The 17,420-nt window shown below is 42.6% G+C and overlaps 1 protein-coding gene across 1 annotated transcript in view; it reads left to right on the top strand.

The window, feature by feature from the left end:
* LOC126236062 (uncharacterized) overlaps nt 1-17,420 on the top strand; it is a 512,087-nt gene that overhangs the window by 56,492 nt on the left and 438,175 nt on the right. The gene's annotated exons all lie outside the window — the stretch shown is intronic.

The raw sequence follows: 17,420 nt of genomic DNA, 5'->3' as shown, positions 1-17,420 counted from the left end.
ATGACTTAGAAAGGAAAGAGAAAAGGGCAATAGATGTTGAGTCACCACACTTTCCCGGGAGTGTGGAGTAACATCTTCACCCAGGTGTGTGTGACCAGCAGTGCCGTGGCTGGCGTCTTGTACCGGGCCCAGCTAGACCGTTTGTGGGTGCAGTCCTTGTCATGACGTAATACACCTGATATTGTGCGAGATGAGGAAGAAGACGGTGTGGTCAGGCATAGTGTGATACATTGTCGCCTTAGTGTAGGGTTGTAGATAAAACATCGATATATCGGTACTGTTTACACAAAAAATCGACATACGTAAGCAATAACTTTCACACAGATATGTAGATATATTGGTATCGAAATGGCAATATCGGGTGCCGATATTTTTATTTATTTATCGAAATACAGAGGGCCGATAATGGTACTTTTTTAAATACCGATTTATCAGATTCCTGATATTTTTAAAAATATCGGGAGTCCTACTTTAGAGTGGGGTGGGTGTGATGGGAGATGGGCTGCGTAGGCGACAAGGTCGTAGTGGGAGTTACATCAAACTCTATATGCGCGTGCCGAAGTGGATGTTGTCGCCATGTAGCCACGATGGTAAGGGCTCTGTCAGCTCATAACGTTGACGTAATCGTCTCTCGATCGACGTCATACGGGAGTCTGTGGGTAAATGGCCAAGGAAGTGACCTTTCGTCGATCTGCCATTCCCCATATTGTCCTTTGATGACGAGGAAGGCATCGAGTAGTTTCACCAACACGTTATCTGTTTGAAAGTGCTACATATCGAGTCGCAATACGAAGGTATCGCTCTAATCCTACATATCCAGCAGACTGACATTGTCTGAGATGGTGTGTTAATTGGCGTATGCGTGAGTGGTTGGCCGTACCAGTGGTATCTTGTAGGATCCACGTGGGTAGACGATTCACTGTTTCAGTTGTCAATTTCCCGTAGTAGAATATCAGAGGCGTTGCCTCCTCATTTTATCAAGCTCTGAGGACCTGTAAAATATGATTGAAAGGCAGGGCGGACCGTGTCACCCCTCAGCATGTCACAGTCCAGTCTTTTAGGGGTCGATGGACAAAGATTTTGTGTGATCCATGTGCCTGCAGGTAGGTATCTTAAAATAGAAGCATATGATGTAAGTGTTATGGAGATACTTCGGGAATTCAAATGGGAATCCCTGGAGGGAAGACGACATATTTTCGAGAAACGCTACTGAGAAAATTTAGAGAACTGGCATCTAAAGCTGACTGCCAAATGGTTCTACAGTAGCCAACATACATCGCGCGTAAGGACCATGAAGATAAGATACGAGAAATTAGGGCTCATACGGAGGCATACAGACAGTTGTTGTCCCCTCGCTCTATTTGCGATTGGTACAGGAAAGGAAATGACTAATATTCGTACAGAGCACACACTGTACGATGGTTTGTGGAGTATCTATAGCACAATGTGAGTTCCTTATCCATTGGCGGTGATGCAGGTGCTATAAAGTCTGCCGGTAGTGTGAGAGGTTTGCCGTATATGATTTCGAGTAGGGGACCCTGGAGGTCTTGTTTATATACTCAACATAGCCTAAGGGCACCTACAGCAGGTATTCCATCCAATCACCTCCATCACACATGAGTGCATTGTAAGTGTGATGTGCCAACACTCAAATAAGCAGTTGCTTTGACGGTGATACGGTACGATTCAGAAACAGTGAACATTACTTGTAGAGCTTGGTGACAAGAGCCAATTCAAATTGGCAGCCATGATCAATTGTGACAGAGGCAGGGCAGCCAAATTGGAAATTCACAAGTGAACAAATATCCTCGGCATGGATTCTACCATGATGTTAGAGAGTGACATGGCCTTAAGCCAGCGGGTAACTCGTTTGGTGGTCGAAAGAATGTAGCAGAAGCCTCCTGACTCAGGGAGGGGCTCGATAAGGTCCAGGTGAACGTACTGGAAGCGGCCCTTGGGTGGAGCAGCGGCCGTGTTTTAGCTGTGCCTGTCGGCCTTTCTTAGAGTATTGACAGGCTGTACAAGCTTGGGTCAAGTGTTTACAATCACGTTCGACATTCGGCCATACAAAAAAGGCAGTGACGAACCTAGCTGTCAGATGGACACCCAGATGTGACAGCCTGAGCAGTCGGTCGAAAACAGCCTTCCACATGATGAGTGGAACGAGGAGCTAGGGCGATCCTACGACACGTCACGCAAAACTACTACTGGTAAACCAGGAATGATGTGACGTCAAGTTTTAAAGTCAGTTCTGGTGTCGCAAAGGAAATCAAGCAATTGTGTGAGCTGTATTTGTGCCTAGATCACCTCATCGTAATCATTATTCACTGAGAGTGCCTTGATCTGATAGAATTAGTCTGTGATGACATTGTAGCATGGAGATGTAGGATATCAGTGGAATGTCGTGCAATATAATCTAGATATTGCAACACTGTGGGCAGCAGTCTTTTGACAGGTTGCAGATGGAGTCCGCCAATGGGTGGTGATCAGTGTAGACGGTAAGTGGTCTGCCCTCAGTATCGTCTTTCAAATTGCGCATTGCCTCTTATTCCATGAGCAGTTTCCTATCACATGCGGACCACTTGCACTGGGAATCAGTTGTACACCTGCTAAAGCTTTACTCCAATAGCAGAATCACTCAAGTTGGAAATGACCGACAGAGGGGTGGTGGAAAGTGGGTACGCCAGCTTCGTAACCTGAGAGAGACTGGTCAAATGCCCATTGGATCTGTGGGGGTCCGTACAAGATCTCGCTTGCTGAATGTGTGTTTTTATGCCAGAGTGTTCATCAATGGCGCCTGAATGGCAGCAGGAGGTAGATGCCAGAAGTTAAAGTTTACCATTCCGAGAAGTCAGGGTAATTCGCGTAGTTTTATGGTCGTGGCAGCCAACAGATGAGTTCCATGCATATTGTTGTAGGCCATATGCCTTCACTGCTAAAGGAATGACCAAAACAATAACTTCTTTTTTCTACAGCTGATACTTGTCGTCACTGATCACAACACAAAAATGTTTCAGTGCTTCGAAAACGAGTTTGAGATGCTCCTTGTGTTAATGTGTGGGAAAGTGGAAAAGACTGGGATATCGTTGAGGTATGTGTAGCAGAAGGTGAACTTGAAGAGAATATTGTCTGTGAACCTCTCCCTAGTCTGTGCCACGTTTCTGGTGGTAGGGTATGTAAAGAAGTTCCTAAAGTCCAAATGGAGTGATGATAATCGCTGTCTTAGAGATGTCTTTCTACAATCTAAAACAATGAACAGTGGGGCACCTAGTAAATTATGGGTGAAGACCTGAATGTTCGGGTTTGGGATTGAGTATCCGGGCACTGAGAGGCCAGTAATCGCCACACAATCTATATGTGCTTTGTTGGGACGAGTTGGATGGGTGAGGCCCAGGAACTATCACACTGTCTCACAATTCTGCCTAGTAATAACTGTCTATAGCCACCTTGGCTGCGCGAAATCAGTCAGGGGCTAGTCGTCAAGCATTGTGGCAAACCGGGGGGCCTGGAATAGTATTAATCTTATGTACAGTTCTGCATTGGGTAGCACTCTGTTATAACGTTACACGCACGTGAGTTCTGAGGGAAGGGGAAGTCCATATGGAAGGTAGGAAGGGGGGGGGGTGCACAGTCACTGTAGGAAAATTCGCTGTTGATGTGCCAATGACGTGTGTGCGTCTGCTTCTGGCGCCTCAGCGCTCACTAGCTCGTACGTGATGGTGATGTTGTAACAATGTGACTGCTCTCCTGTGAGGTGTTTCTAGTAAGGGCATGCCGCGTTAAGCTCATCTGCAATCTAACGAATTCTGATGCGCAGGTCGCAGTTCTCATCGTAAACCGAGAATCTCTCGTCTGACATACCCACAATGCAGGGTGATCTGTCATAATTCCAACTCCAACACCTGGCAATCTTGGAGGATCTGTCAGCAGCTATCATGTTCAGGGATGGGGTGAGATAGCGATTGAGCAGTATCCGTCAAAGGTGGCTGAGTGTATGGTGGTGGTGTGCCGAAGACGCTGGTCACAGATTATATCTGCTTTTGGTAGGAGAGCCAAGTCGAGAGAAAAATGGAAATGTCAGAGGAAATCTGCCTGCACTACAGGCTCTCTGGTGTTGGTAACTAAAATCTGCCAAGGGAACATGTCCTTCAACACAAGGTTCACATTCTGAAAGGCAGTTCCATAAATTGTGATGGTGGAATCGTTTGTGGCACAAAGTGTCAGTGGTTCCTCACTGGGAGTGGTACCCACTTCTGACCACATCTCGATGAGAAAGTTGTTTTAAGTGATCTAACGCACTGTCCTGTGAAATCGCAGCAAAACTAGTTTGGGCCTGCTCTCTCCTCTCTGAAGAGCAGTTTGGCTTCAGAAAAAGTGGCATGCTGCAACTCATAAACTTCTGAGATTCGACGAAGAAGCATTGCATGCATGTGAGCATCACGAAAGTTTCGATGTGGTTCTCCTAGATAGCTCCAAACTTGAGAAGGCACAGATGCCTAGTCCCTTACTTTAAATGAATTGGCATAACTGTGTCCTCAATAACTGGTGAAGTATGCTGGCTTCACCGTGTCGTACATGTCTGTAGTCTGAGATGTCTGAATGATGTCACCGATGCTATTGGCTTGCTCCACTATATGGCTCAATAGTGTGACAAACTTGCAGCTGTCATCAAAAATTCTGTAGTGGTGTAGAATACACCCCTTGATAGCAAACCACATCGCCGGTTGTTCCAAGCGGAAGGATGTTAGTTTTGGGTGGGATCCCAGTCGAATAAAAGTTACACAAGAATTTTGGCATAGATGTGATGGCATGAAAGGTTGGACAGCAACAGCGGACGTGTTTTCTTAGTCCAGACATGGCGTGGAAGAAAATACCAGTCCAGCTGGGCCCCATATGACACCACAGACGGGTCTGGCGGAAAAATTTTTGATGCAGCTGGTGTTATGTACTCATACTTGGATAACATGCCACTGTGTCCGTCTGCGACAGTCCAATATAAATTGCCTTATTGGTACAAAAACAGGCTACATTCATTACTGAAATCACCCAGAAGGTCGGCAGTCACTACAAATTGTCTACATACACAAGGATCATTGTTGCTACCAACAGCATTGTACAGAAAAGCATCACTTCCGCATTTCACAGAAAACTCAAATTTTTCCTGGTGATTTGGAGCACTAAGCAAAACATTAGGATAGTCACTGTCTTGCAGTTGGAGTTCACCAGAACTGTAAATGTGTGACGACTCCATTGTCGGCACATACGTAATGAGATGGAATATGCTGAGCATTTGAACACCTGCAGCCATACTCCGCAAGCCACCTGACGGTGGGTGGCGGAGGGTACCCTGAGTACCTTTATCGGTTTTCCCTTCTATTCCAGTCTCGTATTGTTCGTGGAAAGAAAGATTGTCGGTATGCCTCTGTGTGGGCTCTAATCTCTCTGATTTTATCCCCGTGGTCTCTTCGCGAGGTATACGTAGGAGGGAGCAATATACTGCTTGACTCCTCGGTGAAGGTATGTTCTCGAAACTTCAACAAAAGCCTGTACCGAGCTACTGAGCGTCTCTCTTGCAGTGTCTTCCACTGGAGTTTATCCTTATCTCCGTAACGCTTTCGTGATTACTAAATGATCCTGTAACGAAGCGCGCTGCTCTCCGTTGGATCTTCTCTATCTCTTCTATCAACCCAATCAGGTATGGATCCCACACCGGTGAGCAGCATTCAAACAATGGGCGAACAAGTGTATGTAACCTACTTCCTTTGTTTTCAGACTACATTTCGTTAGAAAACTTCCGATGAATCTCAGTCTGGCATCTGCTTTACCGACAATTAATTTTATATGGCCATTCCATTTTAAATCACTCCTAATGCCTACTCCCAGATAATTTATGGAATTAACTGCTTTCAGTTGCTGGCCTGCTATACTGTAGCTAAATGATAAAGGATCTTTCTTTCTATGTATTCGCAGCACATTACACTTGTCTACATTGAGATTCAATTGCCATTCCTTGCACCATGCGTCAATTCGTTGCAGATCCTACTGCATTTCAGTACAATTTTCCATTGTTACAACCACTCGATATACTACAGCATCATCCGCAAAAAACCTCAGTGAACTTCCGATGTTATCCACAAGGTCATTTACATATAATGTGAATAGCAACGGTCCTACGACACTCCCCTGCGGCACACCTGAAATCACTCTTACTTCGGGAGACTTCTCTCCATTGAGAATGGCATGCTGCGTTATGTTATCTAGGAACTCTTCAATCCAATCACACAATTGGTCTGATAGTCCATATGCTCTTACTTTGTTCATTAAACGACTGTGGGGAACTGTATTAAACGCCTTGCGGATGTCAAGAAACACGGAATCTACCTGGTAACCCGTGTCTATGGCTCTCTGAGTCTCGTGGACGAATAGCGCGAGCTGGGTTTCACACGATCGTCTTTTTCGAAACCCATGCTGATTCCTACAGAGTACATTTCTAGTCTCCAGAAAAGTCATTATACTCGAACATAATACGTGTTCCAAAATTCTACAACTGATCGACGTTAGAGATTATAGTTTTGTACATCTGTTCGACGTCCCTTCTTGAAAACGGCGATGACCAGTGTCCTTTTCCAATCCTTTGGAACGCTACGCTCTTCTAGAGACCTACTGTACACCGCTGCAAGAAGGGGGGCAAGTTCCTTCGCGTACTCTGTGTAAAATCGAACTGGTATCCCATCAGGTCCAGCGGCCTTTCCTCTTTTGAGCGATTTTAATTGTTTTTCTGTCCCTCTGTCATCTATTTCGATATCTACCATTTTGTCATCTGTGCTACAATCTAGAGAAGGAACTACAGTGCAGTCTTCCTCTGTGAAACAGCTTTGGAAAAAGACTTTTAGTATTTCGGCCTTTAGTCTGTCATCCTCTGTTTCAGTACCATTTTGGTCAGAGAGTGTCTGAACATTTTGTTTTGATTCACCTACCGCTTTGACATAAGACCGAAATTTCTTAGGATTTTCTGCCAACTCAGTACATAGAACTTTACTTTCGAATTCATTGAACGCCTCTCGCATAGCCCTCCTCACACTACATTTCGCTTCGCGTAATTTTTGTTTGTCTGCAAGGCTTTGGCTATGTTTATGTTTGCTGTGAAGTTCCCTATGCTTCCGCAGCAGTTTTCTAACTCGGTTGTTGTACCATGGTGGCTCTTTTCCATCTCTTACGATCTTGCTTGGCACATACTCATCTAATGCATATTGTACGATGGTTTTGGACTTTTTCCACTGATCCTCAACACTATCTGTACTTGAGATAAAACTTTTGTGTTGAGCCATCAAGTACTCTGAAATCTGCTGTTTGTCACTTTTGCTAAACAGAAAAATCTTCCTACCTTTTTTAATATTTCTATTTACGGCTGAAACCATCGATGCCGTAACCGCTTTATGATCGCTGATTCCCTGTTCTGCGTTAACTGTTTCAAATAGTTCGGGTCTGTTTGTCACCAGAAAGTCAAATATATTATCTCCAAGAGTAGGTTCTCTGTTTAACTCCTCAAGGCAGTTTTCAGATAATGCACATAAAAAAATTTCACTGGATTCTTTGTCCCTGCCGCCCGTTATAAACGTTTGAGTCTCCCTGTCTATATCTGGTAAATTAAAATCTCCACCCAGAACTATAATATGGTCGGGAAATCTACTCGAAATATTTTCCAAATTTTCCTTCAGCTGTTCTGCCACAACAGCTGCTGAGCCAGGTGGCCTATAGAGACATCCAATTTCCATGTTTGAGCCTGCTTTAACCGTGACCTTCACCCAAATTAATTCACATTTTGGATCTCCGTCAATTTCCTTCAATACTATTGCACTTTTTATCGCTATAAACACCTCTCCCCCTTCACTATCCAGCCTGTCTCTGCGGTATACATTCCAATCTGAGTTTAGAATTTCATTACTGTTTACATCTGGTTTCAGCCAACTTTCCGTCCCTAGTACTTTATGGGCATTGTGACTGTTTATTAATGAGAGCAGTTCTGTGACCTTTCTATAGACGCTCCTGCAGTTTACTATTACCACATTAATATTGTCATTCCCTGTTGCGTTTCGCCTACTGCTACCTTGTCGCGTCTCTGGAGGCATCTTGTCAGGCCTAGGGAGGGAATTCTCTAACCTAAAAAACCCACATGTGCACTCCACACGTACTTCGTTACCCTTGTCGCTGCTTACTCCATGTAGTGCGCGCCTGACCTATTCAGAGGGACCCTACATTTCTCCACCCGATAGCGGAGGTTGAGAAATTTGCACCCCAGATCTCTGCAGAATCGTCTGAGTCTCTGGTTTAAACTCAAATGGCTCTGAGCACTATGCGACTTAACATCTGAGGTCATCAGTCCCTTAGAACTTAGAACTACTTAAACCTAAGGACATCACACACATCCATGCCTGAGGCAGAAGTCGAAACTGCGACCATAGCAGTCGCGTGGTTCCAACCTGAAGCGCCTAGAACTGCTCAGCCACACCGGCCGGCTATGGCTTAAGCCTTCCACTCGGCTCCTAACCAGAGGACCGCGATCAGTTCTGAGAACGACACTACAAATAGTTAGCTCAGATTCCACCCAGCGAGGGAGGCTTTCCGCCTTCACCAACTCCACCAACCGCCTGTATGAACTGAGGATGACCTCTGAACCCAGACAGCAGGGGTCATTGGTGCCGACATGAGCAACAATTTGCTGTCGGGTGCACCCAGTGCTCTCTATCGCCCTCTGTAGGGCCTCCTCCACATCTCAGATGAGACCCCCCCCCCCCCCCCCCCCGGCAAGCAGACAGAGTGAACACTGGCCTTCTTCCCTGACCTTTCCACTGTTTCGCTAAGGGGCTCCATCACCCGCCTAACATTGGAGCTCCCAATCACTAATAAACACCTTCCCCCATGTGCCTGCTCGGACCTTGCTGAAGGAGCAGCCACATGTCCATCACAGGCAGAGCGGGCGATGCCACATGGCCAGCCTCCACAATGACCCTCCGCCTCGTGCGATGTGAACACCTTTGATCCCGCCACTCCCCTTGGGGAGAGGGTGGCCCAACCGCGCCTGGTACCTGCGAAGATGTCTCGACAGCAGGGACCGTGGGTGAAGCATGTAACACCTGGGGTCTACCATGCGATGCACCAGACTCCCCACTGCCGCTACACCCTGAGGCAGCAGCCTGAAGACGGCTGACCGTGGTCATCAGCACGCTCAGCTGTTCACAAACAGTGGCCCGCTCCTCCTGCATCCATACGCAGCAGTCACACATCCTATCCATCCTAAGAAATCAACAATTTACTGTAGAGAGTCAAGTAATCAACTTTTAACTAGACTGCTAATTCACCAAAGGCGGCTGATAGCTGACTAAACTGTGGTTACTAGATACTTCTTGTTGGAAACAATGAAAATAAGCACTAATTGTCTCTGGACTGTATTCAAAACAAACACGAAATCTATGGAACACTATTACTAGTACTCGAAAATTAAAGTTTCCTAAAAGCAAAAACACACGGAAAGATAAGTGACAAGTAAGAAAAACACAGTTAATATTTAAATTTACGTAGCTTGCTGCACAGCAGATGTGAAGCAGACGGCAGTTACGACGACACTTCCAGTACTGGCTTTACAGCTGACTAAAGGAACTCTCTCTGAATTTACGTAGCTTGCTGCACAGGAGATGTGAAGCAGACGGCAGGGTTTATTTCATAGTGGGTACTGATCTTCATCGCAGGGTCACCAATGTGGAGAGGATCCAGTTGTGGATATTCATAGCTGGATAATGTAGGCAGCAGTTGCATATAATGTACACTTTATTACCAATACCGTGATACACTGGAAATCATGTACACACACAGCTATTGTTCAGAGCAAACTGCTGGCCAAAGAAACTGCCACAGCAGAGCTCTACTGCACTGACCAAAGGGTTTGCTAAGGTAATCGATGTCGGGTCACCACATCCTAACAGGTTATTTCAAAACAACGTATTTCTAAATTATTATTAATTCTAGTTTATCTATAACTGGCGTAAAACGGTGTAAACTGATAACAACTGACATCCTATTTTCTTGTATTTATATTAATCTTTTGTAAATGGATAAATTTCTATAACTCCTCTGCATTCGGCAATGTATCCTTGCAAGTTCTGGAGACAAACACGTCAATAAGCCACCAAGACTCTCCCATTTTAATTCATTGCTGAGTTGTGGAGCAACAATCTGGTGGAACTCACCTGTAGAAAGAAGGTTTCCAGTGAGATGAAGACAGCCTACAAAAAAATAGCTATAGATGTAATATAAGATTTAACACAGTTGTTCCGAACTATTAGGCTAATAATAAATTCTGAGAAAACAGTTATGGATTTTCGGTTTCTCACCCTTACATAACACTCACAAAATGTTAGAGACTATCCTTAACTATCGTTAATTAACACTTACAAATGTTAAAGACTATGATGGTAGCAGAGGTCCACAACCACGCTCTGCTACCACAATAGTCTCTAAAATTCGTGTATGTTTATTAAGGATAGTCTCCAACATTTTGCGAGTGTTATTTAAGGGTGAAAAATTGAAAATGCATCAGGTTTTGGGCCCAGGTTTGTTTTAAAATGGAATTTGTAATAAAATACCTGGCCATGAGTGGACACTCATGTAAAATTTTTTCAAGGTGGTAACTGAAGCGGAAAAATATCGCATTCCTTTATTTGATGGAACAAATTTCAAAATGGGAAATTCAGGATGGAAATCCTTCTCGAGGAACTGGAACTTTGCCGTTTGTACAAGCGAATTGTCTCACAAAGTTATGGACGGAGAGGCACACACGCAGTGTGTCGCAAAAGGAACACGACTGGTTGAACTGGCTAAACGAGGTCAGCTTATTCAGCCTCAGCTTATTCAATGCATCGCTGACAGTCACTCGAAATATGTGAAAGATAAGGTAACATCTTTCGATTTATGGACATCTCTGTGCAATACGTTTGGGAGAAAAGGCATTGCTAGTCAACTTCTGTTGAGAAAACAGTTGTTAACCACGAAATTTAATGCGACAAATGATATGCTAGTTGATCACTTTCTTAAGTTTGATAAACAGATTCGAGAATTACGTTTGACTTGAGCTACTATGGAAGAAACCGACATCGTATGCCACATACTTTTAACAATGCCTACAGAATACAGCGTAGTGGTCACTGCAATCGAAACAATCTCAATGAAAGACTTGACGCAGAGCTTCGTGAAAAATAGGCAACTGGATGAAGAGTCAAACGGGAAGCTAGTCGCTGGGTAAAACAAAAATGAATCAGACCCAACGGTATCAGAAAAAGGTTCGTCAGATGCGAGTAAAGCAAGAAATCAGCAAGGAACTTCAGGGATCTCATTGAGCTTTACTTGTCATCATTGTAGTCACGAAAGGGCTACCTATGGAGCTAAGGTAACAAACAAGAAGTCAGGGACCAGCAGTTCAGTGGTCTTGGCTAATGTCGAAGAGGAAGATGGTTTTTGTTTTGCAGCAACAATTGAAGTTTCTGTTTTGTATCATCAAGTGAAGATCAGTCAGTGAATGACATAAATTGGTTCTTGGACTTCGGGGCAATGGAACACTTCATTAACAGTAAGATGCCTCTCACTAATTTGAAGAAACTGGAACAACCAATTAAAGTTAAAGTAGGTACATCAGACATTTTTCTTGAGGTTTAAAGTAAAAGGAGAAATTAAAGTCACTAGTGTTGTGAAAAAAAAGGAAACTGAGATAACAATCAAAGATGTTTTATCTGTGCCTGATCTTAATTATAATTTGCTGTCAGTTAGAATATTGGAAATGAATGGTTTTAGTATCACATTTGAAAAAACTCAAGGTTTCTATTAAAAAGGAAAAAGAAATCATTGTCATTGCAAATAGGAATAAATCTCAGCTAAAGGTTTTAATTTTTTTTTGCAACATAAAGCCTTGTCAGCTCCTTCAACTGCAACTAATGTGAAAGTGTGGCACTGCCAATTAGGCCATTTGAATTATGATAGCATTAAATTCCTGCAGTCACAAGTTGTTGGTATGGAACTGGACACTTCCACATTCCCCACAGAACAATGCTCAGATTGTGTCAAAGGAAAACAATCATACTAGAAAACGTGACACCAGATCTCCTGAGTTGATCCACAGTTATCTGTGTAGGCCAGTTTCACCAGTCATTCGATACTATGAAGTATGTGTTCACGTTCATTGGTGACTTTACACATTTCACAGTGGCCTACACACTGGAATCAAAGTTGGAGGTAACTCACTATCTGAAGATGTTTCATGCCATGACTACATCTCATTTCATGTTGAAGATCAGCAGATTGCGATGTAACAATGGTCATGACTACATGTTGAATGAGTTTAAGCAGTTTTTTGCAGAACAAAGAATACAGTTTGAGTTTACAATCAGATATACTCCTCAGCAGAAAGGTGCCTCGGAGTGAATGAACAGAACTCTGACTGAGAAAGCTCGCTGTTTGATATTTCTATGTAAATTAAGTAAGACGTTCTGGTCAGAAACTGTTTGTACTGCTGTACATCTACTAAACAGAACTCCTACTACAGCTTTGGAAGGAAAGGTTTCTGTAGCTTTGTGGTACAATAAGAAACCTAACTTAAAGAAGCTGAGAGTCTTTGGAGGTATTGCTTATCTCCTGGTACCAAAGGAATTGAGAACAGGGAAGATTGACAGAAAATCTTTGAAGTCCTACTTCACTGGCAACTGCCCTGATAGCTACAGACTTCGGTATTTGGAGGAAGGAAAAATAGACACAGGAAGGAACATTGTTGTCTACGAAAGAAGATTTGACTTTGAATGTATACCAGTTGAGACTGGATTCCAGAATCTGTCTAGGAAGATGATGTTAAATCAGATGGTGGAGGACATGAAAGAATTCCAATACCAGAACTGACCAGTGATGAAGAGGAAACTGAAAAGGAAGCTATTTGATATTCTATCAGGAAGAGGAACCCTCCCAAATACTTAGATGACTACACTGTTCTTGCAGTTGATGCTGAATCATTTGTTGATGATGTACCAAAAAGCTATAAGGAAGGTGCAACTCGTGAAGATAAGGAATACTGGAATGAAGCTATACTGGATGAACCTGACTCCATAAAGGAAAACAAGACTTGGATCTTTGTTAAACTACACCCTGGAAGGAAAATCATCAGCAGAAAGTGGATATTCAAACTGAAGAAGAACAAGGATGGAAATATTATAAGACACAGGGCTAGACTTGCGTCTAAAGGATGTTCACAATGAAAAGGATCTGACTACGAGGAAACATATGCGCTAGTGGCTCGGTTGCAACTGTTAGAATAATGTCAGTTATTGAAATCCAATAAGGACTGGTTCTGGAACAATTTGATGTTGCCAGTGCTTTTCTTGATTGATTAGTCAAGGAGGAAATATACATGGTTATTCCTGAAGGAGCAGCTATTCCTGAAGAACTGAAAGACACAACTGGTTTGGTTTGAAGGTTACATAACTCTTTATACAGCTTAAAGCAAGCATTACTAGCATGGAATCATTCTATTCATACATTTCTTATCTCTATAAGAGTCTCTGTCATAAGCAGATAAATGTCTTTACTATAAGATTTTAAAGGAAGAAGTCTGTGCTCAGTTGTCTTCAGTTATTTTTCAATTTAATAAAACCAATTGATAATAGTCCCTAACATTTGTGTGTCTCTAACATTTTTTGAGTGTTATTTAAGGGTGAGAACTGAAAATTCATCAACAGCGACAGTCAGTTTCCACACTGCACAGAAACTCCACACTGCAGCACCAATTTTTAACATTGACAGAAAAATTATCTCATTGGTAAGCAAGACAAAATGTTTAGGTATATATTTTCAGAAAAAACGGAACTGAGAGATTCGCCTGAATAATGTGAATAAAAAGTTAAATATATACACATATCCTGTAAGAATTCTCTCACGAAATACAAAATGTGCATAAGTGGTCACAATGTACCACAGCAGAATCCAGTCACTCCTGATGTATTGAATTATCTTTTGGAGGATCTCCATAATTATCAGAAAAAAAACATTTAGACTACAGGAAAAGATTTCCAGAATAATAAAACAAGCTAAACACCGAGATTCTTTAGACACAAGCACTAGTCTTCACAGAAGAAAGTGCCTTTAAAGAAGATAACTCTTCAAGCTAACTGTGATTTTCACTTTTATGATACTAGACAGAAGCATAACCTACAAGTCAATACTGTGACAACACACAGTTCTAGAGGAAGACTTTATCCTACAGGCAGTGATGCATTTTTGTGACAGCTGGCCTCTCTGACATGCATTTTTATCTTTTACATCACTTGTAAGTACTATGCTTTTAATACCTGTCTTTACTGAATGCTCTTGTATGTTGATGTTCATGAATAAAAGTTAATTCTGGGTATTCAAAAGCTTTGTGTAATTAATTATGTGTTTAAACAAAGAGGGCACATAATTAATGATCCTCAATTTTCATTCCTTCCCAGAAATGGTATTTTCAACAAACAGCAGAAATATGCATGAGCACCACAAATGATGGCAACAGGCCATTCCATGCCCTTGTTGACAAGAAGAACAAACTATGTAACAATATACAGATTTTGTATTTTGCTCTCTTGGTAACTCTGAATGTGAGTCCTAACCAGTAAAACAGAATTGGTGTTACTCCTGCAATAGCCACATATCACAGTACAGTGCACATTTCTGCAAAGGCAGAAGAAGATGTTAACCCAGACTTAAAGACTTTATTGGCTCAGCTAAGTATTCTATAACAGAGCTGTGGCCACAGTTCAATGAACCAACTGCACACTTGGTTCACAGTAATGGAGAATGTAATTTTGCAATAACAAGTAGCCAATGACCATGAGAAATTTACATTTGAGATAGGCATTTTGGACCAACAACCCACAGTCGTGGTACTGGATATTATAGTGCACCGACTACCAGACACAGCTTACAACAAGCTGAAAAATGAGTTTATTTCTTGCTGTGTGATATCCATTGACCTCAGAGTGAAACAAATAATATATCATGAGAAACTTAGTGACAAGACCCTCTCAGTCTTCTGTTGACAGCCACACAATTTAGTAGACAGCTCCACAGCTTCTAACAATTTATAACTATATGTTTAGCAGTAACAACTACCGGCACAATTGCAAACAGCATTGGCAATATGCTCCAATAAATCACCCAACAAATTACTACAGGTCACTGATAGAGCCTGTGTAACACTCGAATTATCCGCAACAGTTGACACAACACTGGCATACTGGATGACTCGACATGACAGATGCCTACCAAGTTCACACAAGGAGTCAACTCTAAACTATGCAGCCATCATGACATGATACCCACCTAGAATTCTTGAGGAAATCCATAGCTTGCAAACTACATTGGATGCCTTGGTAGAACTGATGTGCATGCAGTAGCAACTATGGGGTGTTGATAGTCAAGCGTGGGACCAGTTCAACGTGGTGTTATCACCTTGAAAACAACAACAGCAGCAGAACGACACCAGGGGTACCACAAACATTTTGGCCAGCATTCTGCAAAATGTACTTTACCATGCAGTTACTCAAACAGCCAGTGCACTCATGGTAGCAGTGCAGTGTCTACACAATATTCTCAACAGCCATCTCCACACACACACACACACATTCCAGTGTGCCTAAAAGACTCTATGTAACAGTCAGGCATGCCAGAACAGTATTTCTGACAGATATTGGCTCTAATGTCAGCACACTAGCTTGCCAACTATGCGCCAGAAAACAAACAGGATGTTCAATCACTGTTGAAAGTGAGTAACAACACTGCGATCAACACTTGTAGCCACAAAGTGGTCACCTTTGTTGTCAGACTCTCTAATCCTTTCACGTGGGTCATTTGTAGTTGCCAATGTCACTGAACCTGTTTTGGTCACCGACTTCCTCGCACACTTCATGCTAGCACTCAATCTTCACGGAGCACATTACATTACTAAATACAGTCAACAACAATGCAGTTATCAGAGACCACAGGGCGCCGTGCGCAGGCCTGTGCCTTGCTCAGACAACTCTTTTCACTGCATACATGTAGAGTTGCACCAGATCACACTTCCAGGACATCAACCAGCAAAGACTCACAGCCTGCCGTACATCTGCGTCAGACGAGACAACTTTGATGCCACCACGCCATCCAATCACCTCAAGGTGGCCGCGAGTGTAGAAGTGTGTAACTCTAACAGGAGAAAAAGTTACAGTTATGTGCTAAAAAAGGGAGTTTGAGAGAATTGTAACGTCGAAATAACAAATTTAAGAGAACGAGTTTCAGGTCAACAATTCTTAGTCAGCACTTTAAGAAGCGAAATCACCACACTCAATAATGAAAATCGGGAACTACGGTCGAAGAACAAATCAAGCGATGTGGCACCTGACGAAAGGCACAAATCGTCCGAGTGGACAGAAGTGAGACACAAAGGTAGGACTTTAGCTGGAAAAATGAAAACGAACTTTGCAACAGCTGTTACATTTACGGATAAAAACAATACGGTGTTCTGCAGTCCAGTGACGGTGTTAAAGACAGTGTAAATGATCCAGACCATTCAAAAGACAATGCGCTGAAAACGAATAATCACTCTGGGAAAAATGTTGATAAACGGGGAGCAACAGGTAAAAAGAACAGTGTGCTTTTTCTAACAGACAGCCATGGCAGGAATTTATCAAGTATGTTTCGAGAAATAAATAGAGACTTAGCAGTGACCAGTGTTGTTAAACCTGGAGCGGGAACTAAACACGTTTTAGACCCTTGCATTCAAACAAAACCCACACAAGAAAATGACTTTGTCGTATGCATAACGGGATCAAATGATGCTGCGAAAAATGAAGCAGATGTCTGCGTATAAGTGCTTCAGAACTTTCTCGAAAAAAATAAATCAAGGAATACAGTTGTTGCTACAGTGCCTCATAGGCACGATCTAATCTATACTTCGTGCGTTACTAAAGAAATTCGAAGAACGAATATTAAAATAAATAAACTGTGCTCTGAATACGCAAATTGTGCTGTGGTCGATATAAGTAAACTGCAGTGTAACCTTCACACCAGACATGGGCACCACTTAAACTATGAAGGGAAAAAGTTTGTGTGCGAATGTGTCAATGAAATAATTAAAGAAAGACTCACACGGAATAAAACAATCTACGAAAGTAGCGGTTTGAGTAATACCTGGAATGTACGTCATTTTTTATTATAAAAGTCTGTGAATCGGCGGGTAATAAATCTCCTGTACTTGAAGTAGGTGCTGAAAGCGACATTCGAATGAGAGTGTTCACAGACAATAAACAATAAAGATAAATCTGTTACTGTGATGCAAACGAACATTCGCTGCATTAGGAACAAAGTATTACAATTAG

Source organism: Schistocerca nitens, chromosome 2 (assembly GCF_023898315.1).
Source record: "Schistocerca nitens isolate TAMUIC-IGC-003100 chromosome 2, iqSchNite1.1, whole genome shotgun sequence".
Taxonomy (NCBI): Eukaryota; Metazoa; Arthropoda; class Insecta; order Orthoptera; family Acrididae; genus Schistocerca; species Schistocerca nitens.
Note: the sequence above shows the minus strand (reverse complement) of the source record. Positions and strands in the feature narration are given on the sequence as shown.